This window comes from Tenrec ecaudatus, chromosome 17, assembly GCF_050624435.1.
Source record: "Tenrec ecaudatus isolate mTenEca1 chromosome 17, mTenEca1.hap1, whole genome shotgun sequence".
In the NCBI taxonomy this organism is placed as follows: domain Eukaryota; kingdom Metazoa; phylum Chordata; class Mammalia; order Afrosoricida; family Tenrecidae; genus Tenrec; species Tenrec ecaudatus.
The window spans coordinates 17,592,056-17,605,812 of record NC_134546.1 but is presented as its reverse complement, the minus strand read 5'-3'; the positions used below and the strand labels follow the sequence as shown (position 1 = coordinate 17,605,812).

Genomic DNA, 13,757 nt, shown 5'->3' with positions numbered 1-13,757 from the left:
ATAATCCGGGAAACATGAGCTTTTAAAGGACACAGATGTAGATTACATGCTGGCTTGAAGAAGCTAAAGAAAAGCAGCAAGAGAGGAGACAGATGAGTGAATTGTTGGCTGGCCTGATGTGGTGCAGCCATCTTGAACTTTTCCAAATAGTAGTCAAGTGAGATAACAGCCTGACACCACAGTTGTGTGCCAGACACACCAGGGCAGCATCAGAAGGCATGCAACTTTCACCATCCGGTACAGAAGACCATGCAAATTCAGACCTGTCCCCGGCTACCCACGGGTGAGCAAGTGGGCTCATTCTATAGCCACCTACCCTACCTCCAGCTGCTCTCTAAGCAAAAAAGGTGCTTCTGGGAACAAGCATGGTGACCTTGACCACCTTCTGAGCTGACCCCACCTGCTTTCAGGTCAGGTGCCCTGGTCCCAGACGATATGTAGGCTGGGACAAGCTCTGTCTAGGACTGGGTATCCCACCCCTCCCCCTGTCCCATGAGCTTCCTGGCTGGCGGAGGGTGCTAATCCATCCCGGCTACCCTGTCTCTCAGGTGTCTTCTCTGGGCTCTAATTCCTCCCCAGCTTTCTCATTTCTTTCTTCTTCTTTAGTATTTTTCTTTTCCTTCCTTTAGTTTGTTCTCTCCTTTAAAAATTATTTGTATTTTGTTTTTCCCTACCCTTCATTCTCTTAATTATTTTTATTTTATTTATTTCTAAATTTTCTTACTTTTTTCTCCGGAAACAGCTAGTGGGTATTTTCTCACTTTTTTCTTTTCACCTGTTTTCATTTTTCCCTTACTTTTTTGTTATCTAGTGATTAACATTTATTTTGTTGATGCTTATCTGCTTTCTCCCATTTTCTTTATTATTTCCTTTCTGTTGTTTGTTTCTGTTTTTGTCTTTTCTCTTATACCTGATGAGAGACAGCCACTGTGCCCTCACAACCCAGCCACACCTATACTCCCTATAGCCCCACCTATGGGTAAAGTCTTCTGCCTGCTCCTTCTTATATTACCCTATCTATGATGGACATCGGCCAAACCCAGACAAACCCACCACCAACTCTGCTACATGAACAGTGAGCAGAGACCTGCATGTAAACTTTCATTCTCTCACAGACACTAGAGGCAGGTGTGAGTGCTTAAGGACACACTAACATCCAACCTTCAATTAAATAAAAATATAATAAAATCACAATACCTCAGAGAAAAATTATAATTTCAGTTCACACAAGGAAGTAAGACAGAATGGCTAAAAGAATTGTTCAATATACAGACCTAGAAGACCTTTCTTAAGAATAATAGGTATTAGAACTACCTGGTAAGGAATTTAAAAAAATGGTAACTTGACTCCAACAGATTGAGAAGGAGATCTATAAATTCAAGGAAAACACAGAAAAACCTCTAGAAGAACTCATGAAAACACTGAGAAAATGACAAAATAAATGGAAAATTAGAAACCATACAAAAACAGCAAGCAGAAATGACAATAAAACTCACAAACAAAATTATCTCAGAACAGAAAGTTATACGCAATAGAGAAACCATAAGCAACACACACACCGAGGAAGGGAGGGGAAGGGAGGGAGGAGAAAATGAGCTGATATCAAGGGCTCAAGTAGAATGCAAAAGTTTTGCAAATGATGAGGACAACAAATGTACAAATGTGCTTGACACAATGGATAGATATATAGATTGTGATAAGGGTTGTATGCGCCCCCAACAAAATGATTTTAAAAAAGCAACACACGCACATGAACAAAAGGACAGGAAGAAATATAAATATAGTACACTATAGTTATTGTGAATATATTAAATCAGCCAGTCAAAAGACAGAGCAACAGAATGGATAAGAAAACAGGACCCATCACTACACTGTCTACAAGAGGCAACCTTAGTCACAGAGACAAAAACAGACTAAAAATCAATGTATGGGAAAAACCATATTCAATAACAATTTTAAAAATGAGTAACTGTTGATTTCTGATTAAATGGACTGTAAGGCAAAATCCAGGATAAGAGATAAAGGGCATTATGTAATGTTGAAAGGGTTAACTGAGCAAGAGACCATAACCATAATAAATATCTATGCATCCAATGAAAGAGCCTCAAAAGGCATAAATCAAACTCTAGCAGAATCAAATATACAACTCTACAATAATAGTAAGGGACTTTAACACATCACTTTTGCGATATATTTCATATATCACTTTTTTGACAGAGTAACTTGAAAGAAATTCAATAAAGACATAGAAGAACTAAACAATATGACCAATAAACCTGATCTCATGAACATATCCTCCACTCACCAACAGTACACTACATATTTCCCTTCAAAGTGCATGGAACAGTCTTCAAAATGGAGCGTAGGTGAGGTCACAAAGTTAGCCTCAATACATTTAAAAACACCAAAATATTGCAAAGCATCTCTTCAGATTACAGCACTATGACATTAGGAATCAATAAAAGGAAGATCAACTAAAGAGCAAGTACATGGAAACTGAATAACATCCTGCTTTAAAGCTGTGGAGAAATAGAAGACAAGTTTGAGAGACTCCCTGACTCAAATAAGAATGAAAACACAACATTCGAAATCCGTTGGTAGAGCAAAGGCATAGCCCAGCAGGGAGTTTATAGCCACAAACACAAACACCAAAAGAGAAGGCAGAATAAAAATCAACACCCGAACTCAACATCTCCAATTAGAAAAAGAACAGCAAGATAACTCTACAGTCACTAGAACAAGTAGTAATGATAATAATAAAGATTAGAGTAGAAATAAATGGAATAGAAAACAGAAAAACAATAGAAAGAATAAACAAGACAAGAGGTTGGTTCTTTGAAAGGCTTCATAAAATCAACAAACCACTGGCAAATCTAACAAAGGGAATAAAGACGATGTTAATAGCACACAAAAAAGAAATGAAATGGAAGACATCACAACAGAACTCACTGAAATAAAAATGTCAACAGAATACTGTGAAGAACTGTACTACAACAAATTTGAAAACCTAGAAGAAATGGAACCGATTTCTAGAAATGTTCTACCTATCTAAGCTAACATGGACTGACAGAAATCTTGAACAGACTCATAAAAATAGAGGAAATATTTTAGGTCATATTTCTGTCCTCCAGAAAAGGCCAGTCCCAGACTGCATTCCTGGTGAATTCTATCAGACAGGCAGAGGAGAGTGACGGCAATTTGATGCCAACTCTTCTGGAGTACAGAAAAAGATAGAAAACCCCCAAATTCACTTTATGAGGGGAAAATGATATCAAAACAGAGAAATCACTAAAAAATAAAATTGTACACTAGCATCCCTCATGGACACAGATGCAAAAGTTCTTGACAAAGTTCTAGCCAATAAAAACAAGAACACCATGACCAAGTGGGATTCATACTAGGTATACAAGGATGATTCAACACTAGGAAGCTAATCAATGTAACTAATCACAAAAGAAAACAACCACATGATCATATTAACCAACACAGAAAAGACATTTGATAAAAGCCAACACTCATTCCTGATTAAAAAAAACACTCAACAGAAATAGGAATAGTATGACAATCTCTCAACATAATTAAGTGTATATATACATGACCAACATTACCTTCAATGGAGAGAGAAGCCGAACGCATTTTCCTTGTGAATGGGAATCAATGAAGAATGGCCTCTGTCATCCCTCCTTCTCAATATTGTGCTGGAAATCTTAGCGAGAGCTGTAACCAAACAAAGGGAAATTAAAGACATCCAAATTGGCAAAAGGAAATAAACCTCAATTTTCAGATGATATGATCTTCTACATAAAAATCCCAAAGATTTAGTAAAGGATTATTAGAAACTAATTGGAAAATTAGGCAATGTGTTAGAGTATAAGGCTAATGTAAAAAATTCAGTTGGATTTCTTTATAATGGCACAGAGAAGACTGAAAAGGAAATCTGGAACAACAATGCCATTTTTAATAGCCACCCAAAAGATGAAATATTTAGAGATAAATGTAATCAGAGAAATAAGAGATCTATACAAAACAAAACAGAAATCCTCAAAAGCTACAACAAGTAAATAACAAAAAAATACCAAACACTACTACAAGAAACCAAAAAGAGACCTACATAAATGGAAGAATATACCGTGCTCATGGATAGGAAGAATTAACATTGTGAAAATGCCAAACTATCCAAAGACACAATGCAATGCCAATCCAGATTCCAACATCATTCTTTAAATAAATGAAAAAAGCAACCACCTACTTTATGTAGATAGGAAAGTGAACTTAGATAAAGAAAGCACTACTAAAGAACAACAAAGTAGGAGGCCTTGCACCTCCCAATCCCAAAACTGAGTAGACAACCATGGGATTAGTAAAATAACAGACAGGTAGACCAATGGAACAGAATTGAGAACCCAGAAGTCAATCCATTTACCTACTAATAGCTGATCTTTGACAAAGAACCAAGACACATTAACTGGTGATGATATAACAAGTGGTGCTGGAAAAACTAGATATCCACTTGCAGAAAAATGAAACAGGATCCATATTTCACATGATATATAAAACTCAAGATGGACTAAAGAACTAGAAGTAAAACCTAGAACTATAAAGATCATCAACAACAGAAAAATAGAGACAAAGTCATGGTAGCCTAGTACATACTATAAATATACTATTAAACATAAGTGAAAATATCAAATACTTGAAGACTAACTAGGTGACAGGGACTTTCTAAAATTAGACATTTATGTGCATCAAATGATTTCACCAAAAGAATCAAAAGAGAACCCATAGACTAGGGAAATAAATTGATAATGGCATATCAGAGAAGGGACTAATTTCTAAAATGTGTAGAAAACGTCAACACCTCAACAAGAAATAGACAAAGAGGCAAATAATGAAAGGAAAAGAAAGGACCAAAGGGTATGGCCGCTTCTCCAGAAGACATCTAAGTGGCTAGCAAACATATGAAGAAATATTTATGGTCATTAGTTATTAGAGAGATGTAAGTAAAAACAACCATGAGATATCCTCGTAACTCAGCACTAATGGAAAAGTTCAAAATAATAGGAGACAGCAAGTGCTGGGGAGGGCGTGCCTGGAAACCCTCATACACTGCTGGTGGAACTGACCAATGGCATAACCACTGCAGAAGCAATGTGGCTCTTCCCCCAAAAGCAGGCAATAGAAACACATGACGAGGCTATGAGGGGACAAAAACACTTGGTAAGATAGGTACATCCTAGAATTGTTAGCCGTTTGAGATCAAAAGGGCAGTATTTACCCCAGGACAATTTCAGAAGGTGTGGGGGTGAGGGGTCCTCAACACTCTAATGAGTCTTCAGGAGCGACTTTGCGCCTGTGGAAAATATTAAAGACAGACAGACAGTATAGCACAGGGGCTCCTTGTCCCATGTCAGAACTGATTGTATTTTCCAAAGAGCATTTCTATTGGGGCTTCCAGATCTTTCATGAGGCATGCATGCCACACAGCTAACATATCACAAAGTTGCTGGGTGATATCATAAATGAGTAGCATAAGCAATGAAGTGAGTCATTGTCTTGGCCTAGTGCTAGTTGACCTTGAACCCCCTGAGCCCTCCCCAGGGGCTGCTACATTTATGGTGGGTTGGCTACAGAACCTGATTGCCTTTATCTACAGACAACTTTAGGCGTTGTGAAGTAGCCAGACACAGGAATGATTCATCTTATATGGTAGCTCCTTTATGGGGGGATATTGGAGGGACTGTGTTCAGTCATTGGAATGTATATAGACTTACTTGTATCTCATCAACATGAGCGAGTTCCCCCACCAGAGTCAGCTTTCCCGACCCGTCATTATAAGCATGAATGATTTAGCCACATTACATACTCATCCAGTCCCTCAGTTTACCACAAGAAGGGTTAAAAAAGAAGGAGGAATGGAACAGGAGAGTGGAGTAAGTGATGTTATGTTGTAGGAATTGCAAGGGATGATATGAAACAAAATGTGTATGACTCGTTGGCTGTATAATTAATGGCCTGATCTGTAAACCTTCATCTAATTCACAATAACGTTTTAAAAACAGGAAGTTATATACATATCAATATATAATTCCATTATCACATATATGTATACATATACATCAAATCAAATCATCGAGTTGATGCTGACTCATAGTGACCTCCCCATGGGTTTCCAAGACTGTAACTGTTTATGAGTGCCGAAAGCCCTGTCTTTCTCCTGCGGAGAGGATGGTGGTTTTGAACTGCCGACCATGCGACTGCAGCCGAATCTATATGTGTATGTGTATATGTATGCATGTATATATGTGTGCATATACACACATATCTACACAAGGCAAGACTTATACCTATATACACACATATACATATGTAATTTCTTATTGATATATGATATAGATATATGAACAATTGCAGGACCATATATATGTGGTATTCATATATATTAAAATACATGTGTGTATATGTCACACATCTATCTAAGATAATGGCATTTTTTCATATATATATGATAATGTAAGTTTCTTCTGCAATGTTTTGAGGCCTCCTCAGTGAGGTGGTTAGGACAGTGCCTGGCATAGCTCTCACTGTACAAATGTTAGTTGTTACCCTTATTTTGACAATCTAGTCTAGAGACAGGTTCTATTGTGACCCCTGTCCTGTGCCACAAAACCAAAGTTGTTGAGTCCAATCTGTCTCATAATGACCCCATGGGCGTCAAAGCAGAAGTAAGTGCCTCATAAGGCTTTCTGTGGCTGTACCCTAAGGCAGCGGTTCCCGATCTCTTTGGGGGTCCAATGACCTTTTCACAGAGGTCACCCAATTCATAAGAGTAGCAAAATGACAGTGATGAAGTAGCAATGAAAATAATGTTATGGTTGGGGGGTCACCACATGAGGACCTGTATGAAAGGGTCACAGCGTTAGGAAGGTTGAGAAGCCCTGCAGGAAAGAGATCAGCAGGTGATGCTACTTGATGGATCAGAACTCCGCAACCTTTAAGTTCGTAAGTAGCTAACCTAACACCATCTGCGCCATGAAGGCTGTCACCCTCTTGTAACATGTGTAACCTTGTTATGCCAGGCCTGCTTAAGCCTTCGTTCTTCTGAGATGCCTCCACAGGGCGTGGGGCTCTCAGCTTCCATCTGCCTGTACTCAAGGCCGCCAGGCAGCCATCTAGCTGGGTCTTGCCGGGCCTTGAGGCATCGTGGAGATTACTACTTCAGAGCAGCACGCTTACACAAAAGCAGACCTTTTGTCATTTGACAAATGAGCTTATTAAGTTCAGCTGAGGGTTGTACATAAAATGGCCATAATGAAAATTCATACAAAGGGAGAATAAGTCATTTATTAAAACATCATGTGATAGAATACACTTTCTGAGCTAACAGTGCAGTGGTAGGCATTTCACCTCATTGACATTCCACATAAAACCCAGTGAAATTATAACACAATCTGGCTAGACATGGAAAACATGTGTGTCTGCAAGCATGCAATGGCTTGACAGGGGAGTGGTGCAGACCTAGTTTTATTGCTGAGTTAACGAACATGACCATCTAAATCAGCGGTTCTCAACCTGTGGGTCGTTCGACCTCTTTTGGGGTTGAACGCACCTTTCATAGGGATTACCTGATTCATAACAGTAGCAAAATGACAGTGATGAAGTAGCAATGAAAATAATTTTACTGTTGGGGGGGGATGTCACCACAACATGAGGAACTGTATCAAAGGGTCGAGGCAGTAGGAAGGTTGAGAACCACTGCTCTAAAAGGTGATCAAAATCTCAAGTGCCTGCAAATTAAATTTTTTGTACCCTGGGTTCATTTGTATATATGTAACTTAAAGTTACCTTCATAGCAAAGATTTCCTTAACTATTACCTCCTCCTCTCCACACTCACAAAAATAATATCAGGAACAAAAATTAAGGATAAAAGTTGAATTTCAGACCATGCTTTGTTATTATTATTCTTTCTTTTTAACTGATCACCTATAAGCATGCAAACAACTGTCCTCTAAACGACACCATTTCCTTGGTCTCTTGGGTATCAACAGGAGGAAGGGGGAACCGATCACAATGATCAACACATAACCACACACTCCCCTCAGGGGGACGAACAATAGAAACCACGATGGAAGGGAGACAGCAGTCAGTGTAAGATATGAAAATATTAATGATTTATCATTTATGAAGGGGTCACGAGGGTGGGGGGGGGAGGGAAAAAAGAGGAGCTGATACCAAGGGCTCAATAGAAAGTAAATGTCTGCACAGGGGTCTCAGGGAAGAATCGAGCCAGTCAGGGTGTGATGTAGCAATGATGAAAAATACAACTTTCCTCTAGTTCCTAAATGCTCCCCCCCCCATTATCTGAATTCATGATCCGAATTCTCCCTTGCAAATGTAGCTAGACCAGAGGATGGACACTGGTACAGATAGGAACTGGAAACACAGGGACTCCAGGGCAGATGATCCCTTCAGGACCAGTGGGTGAGAGTGGTGATACTAGGAGGGTGGAAGGAGGGTGGGTTGGAAAGGGGGAACTGATTACAAGGATCTACATGTGACCTCCTCCCTGGGGGACGGACAACAGAAAGTGGGTGAAGGGAGACTTTGGACCGATCAAGCTATGACAAAATAAGAATTTATAAATTATCAAGGGTTCATGAGGGATGGGGGAGCAGGGAGGGAGGGGAAAACTGAGGAGCTGATGCCAGGAGCTTAGGTGGAGAGCAAATGTTTTGAGAAGGATGAGGGCAATGAATGTACAAATGTGCTTTACACAATTGATGTATGTATGGATTGTGATAAGAGTTGTATGAGCCCCTAATAAAACAATTTAAAAAAAAGAAAGAAAGAAAATGTCTAGAAAGTAATGATGGCAACATATGTACAAATGTGCTTGATACAATTGATGTATGGGTTGTTGCAAGAGCTGTAAGAGCCCCAATAAAATGATTTTATATATATTTAAAGGGCATTCAATTTGTAGTTCTCTCCTCTTCCGGTGCACTTCTAAGCAGTGTGTGTGTGATGCACAACACGAGGTAGGAAAGACCATCCTTAATAAATTTTCTTCTTAAATGCGGAGATTTTCTGAAAACAAAACTTGACAAAATGCGAAACCAGGCCTGTCGAGGGCCAGAGGATTACCGGTTCTTCCCAGCCTGTTGCAGGAACCACTTCCGGGAGTGCCGAAGTCTAGGCAGAGCCTTGATGACCAGGTGATGACACCGGGGCTGGGCACTAGGAACGCCTTCCTCCACTCTCATTTGCCCATTCTTTGGACCACCCACCCAGTCTTGCCGGAGAGGGGACAAGGTTGTTCTGTTCCACCCACAGGGACGTGCGGCTGTTGTGGAAGGAGTGATTACATTCACCTGGGACCACAACACCGCGCTCTTGTTGGGTTTCAGCTTGACCTCTAAGGCAGGCCTCCATCACCTGGACCCTGCATCCCAGCCCAGGTACCGCACTCTGCATCCCAGCCCAGGTACCACACTCTGCATCCCAGCCCAGGTACCACACTCTGCATCCCAGCCCCAACCTGCCACCGAGTTCCACTTTTTGAGGGAAAACATTTGATTGGCTCCCGTCTTGGAACCTGCGCCCCCGGAAGTGAGAGGAGAGGACGCCTGGCTCCTCGCTGCCGTCCACATTGACCATGGTGGTGGCGCAGAGCCAGGAGCAGAGACGTTGGCCTGGGGAGGAGGGCAGCTATGGCGGCTCCCGGGGGGTGGACGGCAGGACCTCGAAAGCAGATGACCGTTTGCAATTTCTTGGGGATGAAGGCCAAGATTAGTTTCTCTTCTCTTCTTTGTGGAGAAGTACTTCTGACCCACCGTGAACCCTACTGGTGGTATGACCATGACTTTGGGTTCGGCTCCTGCCTGGGATAGGGGTAGAAGGAAGAGCCCCAAGGGAGTAAGATATGGAGTACAGCAACCAGAGCGTGAGAGAGGAGGAGGACCTATGCATCTGCTGGACCAGGAAGCCAGCACTGGGCTCAGGGACCTGGGAATGGAGGTGACACAGACCTTTTGGGAAACGAGCTGGAACGACGCTCCTGTCACCAGCAGTGTGACGTTGGCCAGTGATTAACTTCTCTGCCACCCATATCCTCATGTACACAATGGGAAGGAAGTCAAATTCTCAGAAATGCGGTGAGATAAAATGAAAAGCCATGCAGTGTAGGAGGCATATTATATAATGCGTAAGACAGGGAACTTCAAAACGCTTGTGGAAAAATGGAATGACTAGGTAATGAAAATTTTCTGCAAACTTTTAAAGCCTTGTATGTAACCATAATAGGAAATTGCCAAATAGATATAGGTAGAGAATCTGGGCAACTTAGGTAGACTTGTCTGTGTAATTTTTAGTTCTTTTTCTATGTTACTCTTTGCCTTCTCTTTCAATGGTTTTTTAAAAAAAGTTTTAAGTGTGAATCATTTTAAAGCACATAATTCCGTGGCACATCTTCCATTTTCCAGTTACGCGTGCACATAGTTGTGTGACCATCCCACCGTCTACCTCCCAAACCACTTCATCTCAGACAGAAGCTGTTCTCATTGAGAAATAGCTCATCATCCCCTCTCCCCTCTGCCCCCTGCGGCCTCCAGTCTGCTTTCTCATCTCTATTCACTTGTCTGATCTAGATCGTTTATGTGTGGGGTAGCTTCAAAAAAATTCATGGAAAATGGAAAGGTCATGGATTTTTTCCACGAACTTTTTGAAGCCTCCTTGTATGTGGGGGTCATTTATAGCTGTCCCCTTATGGCAGGTGTTCTTTGCTTAGCGTGTTTTCTTGACTCATCCATGTGGTAGCTTGACTTGTCATGAGGGCTGAATGACATATATATATCTATATAGATATATATCTATATGCCACATTTTGCTTCTCCGCTCATCGGATGAGGTTGAGCTGTTTGTAACTTTTGGCTTCTGTGACTAGTGCGGCAATGGACACTGGTACCTGTTGGAGGTCCTGGCTGGAGCTGACTTTCAGCAGCTCTTTCCTATCTTGACTGAGCCCAGGTGAAGAAGGAGCTGTGCCCGAGAGACCCCTGTGTCATGAGGAGCTGCGGAGGTGCAGGATGGCAGAGCCAGGAGGGTTGTGTTTCTCTAGCTCGGGCCAGCATCAAGCACGACTGATGAGGGCAATCTGCAGGGGCACGAGGAGGACTGAGTCTTGAGGAGGCCGCTGAGCTTTTGTCTGTAGAACAAGGCCGAACAAGGCCCCAAGCAGCAAAGCATCTGCAGCACAGCGATGTCTCTCAGTTCCCCCCCTGGGAAGTGCCCTGTGGAACTAGAGAGGTAGGAAGGGCAAAACTCCATTTCCCGTTTTCCAGACTCTCTTGTTCCCAGAGTTCTGGATGTCATATAAGGCGATTGTCTTGGCAGCCGTTTGTGAGATTGAGAAGGTGGGTGTGAGGCAGAGGGTATCTTCGTGTTGTCTGTTACTGAGCCGGGGGACGGAGTTGAGGTACTTCTCCATAGCAGTGCTCCAGTCCCGTGCGTGCCCACCAGCGTGGTAGGTGTTGACAGCAGCTGCAGCGACAGTGGCCTCGAGCTCAAAGACTGGAGAAGCCACTGAATCCTGGTATTAAGTCCCTTGCAATCTGCTTGAACCACCTAGGTGAATTTCTGATCCTGCACTGAACCCTGACTGGGGTGAGTGGCCTAAGGACACTGGGACTGCACAACAGATTGCTGCCGGTCCCCAGCAATCTCAGAGGACTTCAAAGGACCATTCACTTTGAGCAATGACACGAAACTTCCCTCCTCACATTAAACGCCTTCTCAGAGGCTTGGGAAGATGAGGGCACCGGGGTACGATGATCGATGATCGCCTTTTGGGAAGGGGCTAAGCCCCGACTCGTCAGTTCACTGTGGGAAAAGCGGAGGCTTCTTTCTCAGTGTGTGCCTTCTAATCCCACAGTGGCGAAGAAGCAGCTTCTCAATTTTAAATGAAAGGGTGCCATTTAAAGTCTGGGTGAGGGACCCTTTCTATTTGCAATGGCGTCTGGTCCGTGGTTTTCTCAGATGCCTCTGCAATACCCAATGAGACACAAGGAAACGCAAAGGTGACGGCGACAAGCGGAACTAAGCTGGGCGCTAAACGATGGCTTGATTAAACTTTACCAACGATCCAGTTGTGGAGCTGGAGTGAGACACGGGATTTGGGGCATGCACACATCTTAGTGCACTCTCCTGCTGCCTGGGGATTTTCGGCTGGGACCCACCATTGGCCAAGCCCCACAGAAAGCCAGAGGGCCCCGAGGCAGGCTGATTTGGACACGTGAAAACCACCAGGCTGAAGACAGAGCTGGCATTTCTCAAGGAGCCACAAACCACACGCATTCAGTTGCCCATGTTGATTTGCTACTTTTTGGGGAAATAGGCCCTGGATTCTCGGTTTCCAGAGCAAGACTTTACTGCCTTCCTATTCATTAGACACTGACTATAGCACATTGTCCCACACATGCTTTTGAAGCTTGATTCTATTGTCCCTCTTACAGAAGAGGAAATTGAGCTGCGAGAGAATGTGCGCCTCGTCCAAGGTCACATGTCGCTCCTGTCAGACTCCAGAGTCTGGGCTCTTAGCCACCACAGGCTGTGGTTGATGACTTCATGTCTTATTCAAAGGGGGCATCAGTCCCTCCCTTCCTTCCTCATTGATGCCACGGGAAGATTGCATCACACCAAAGGGTTGCCAGTTACAGGTTGGCTTCTCAGAAGATCTTCAAGGGCAAGGCTAATAACCCTTTGTGATCCAGCGGCTAACACAAGGTCTGAATAGGCGGTCAGGAAATACATTTGAATGAATAAATATATAAGGGGAAGGGGGCTTCCAAAAGTTCATGGAAAAATGGAATTAATAGGGAACGGATTTCACCCCCCTCAAAATCTTTGTGAAGCCTTGTCATTAGATATGAGTCACAGTACTTCTTTTGCCTTTCACAATGGGGTGAAGAGCAGCCAATGAGATTTACAGCCACTAGACTGTGTGAAAAGCATAAAATGCTATGTGATGGCAAGGTATCAGCTCTGCATTGCTATCAGGTTTAATCCATTAGCACATGCCTGTGGGTGCGACTAGTCTTCCTCAGCACAGAGAGCCCGAGGGAGACAAACCTAACAGACAAGGGGCAGAAGGTTCCCATCGGGGAGCAAACATGTAGGAGTCAAGTCTTGGGCTCTTATTCTGGGCTCCTTCCTGGTGCGCCCCACTTTGTAGGATTTGGCGATAAAGTCATGTCCTTTTGTGAAAAGCTCTTTCCTCACAGTTGCTCTCCTTGCCTTCCTTCTGCCGGCCAGCAGAGAACACCAAATAAACATCGAGAAGACAAATTACTTTGCTTTTTTAAAAAAATTTCTTTTTCATCAGAAAGATGACCCATACTTATTGTGAAAGATGAGAACATAGAAGCTATGATGCACTGCTCACGCCTCCTCACTCACAAACTCACTGCCCAGGGGAGTCCTGTGAAACACTGGGGAGACCTCTTCTCTGCCCCTGCCTTCCCCTGGGAGGCCAGGACATGGCTGGCTGCCAAGCAGGGAGTGTGGCCCCGGAGATGTCGGTGAGGCAAAGGTGCCCAAAGAGTGGGTGTAATGAATATAGTTAATATATACCAGGGTATTGAGAAAACTAGTATAGTCAGGGTAATGGGAGTCAAGCTTTTCACCATATGAGGAGTTACAAAATAAGCAAAGGCAGATGACTAGAAATCTGAAGTGTTGGATTGAAATAGGAAGGATTGGTGTA

General features: G+C 42.7%; 1 pseudogene; it reads right to left on the bottom strand.

Annotated features, from left to right (window-relative positions):
- Positions 1-9,257: 9,257 nt before the first annotated feature.
- Positions 9,258-9,655, bottom strand: LOC142430910 (RING-box protein 2-like; annotated as a pseudogene).
- Between the last annotated feature and the right edge of the window lie 4,102 nt (positions 9,656-13,757).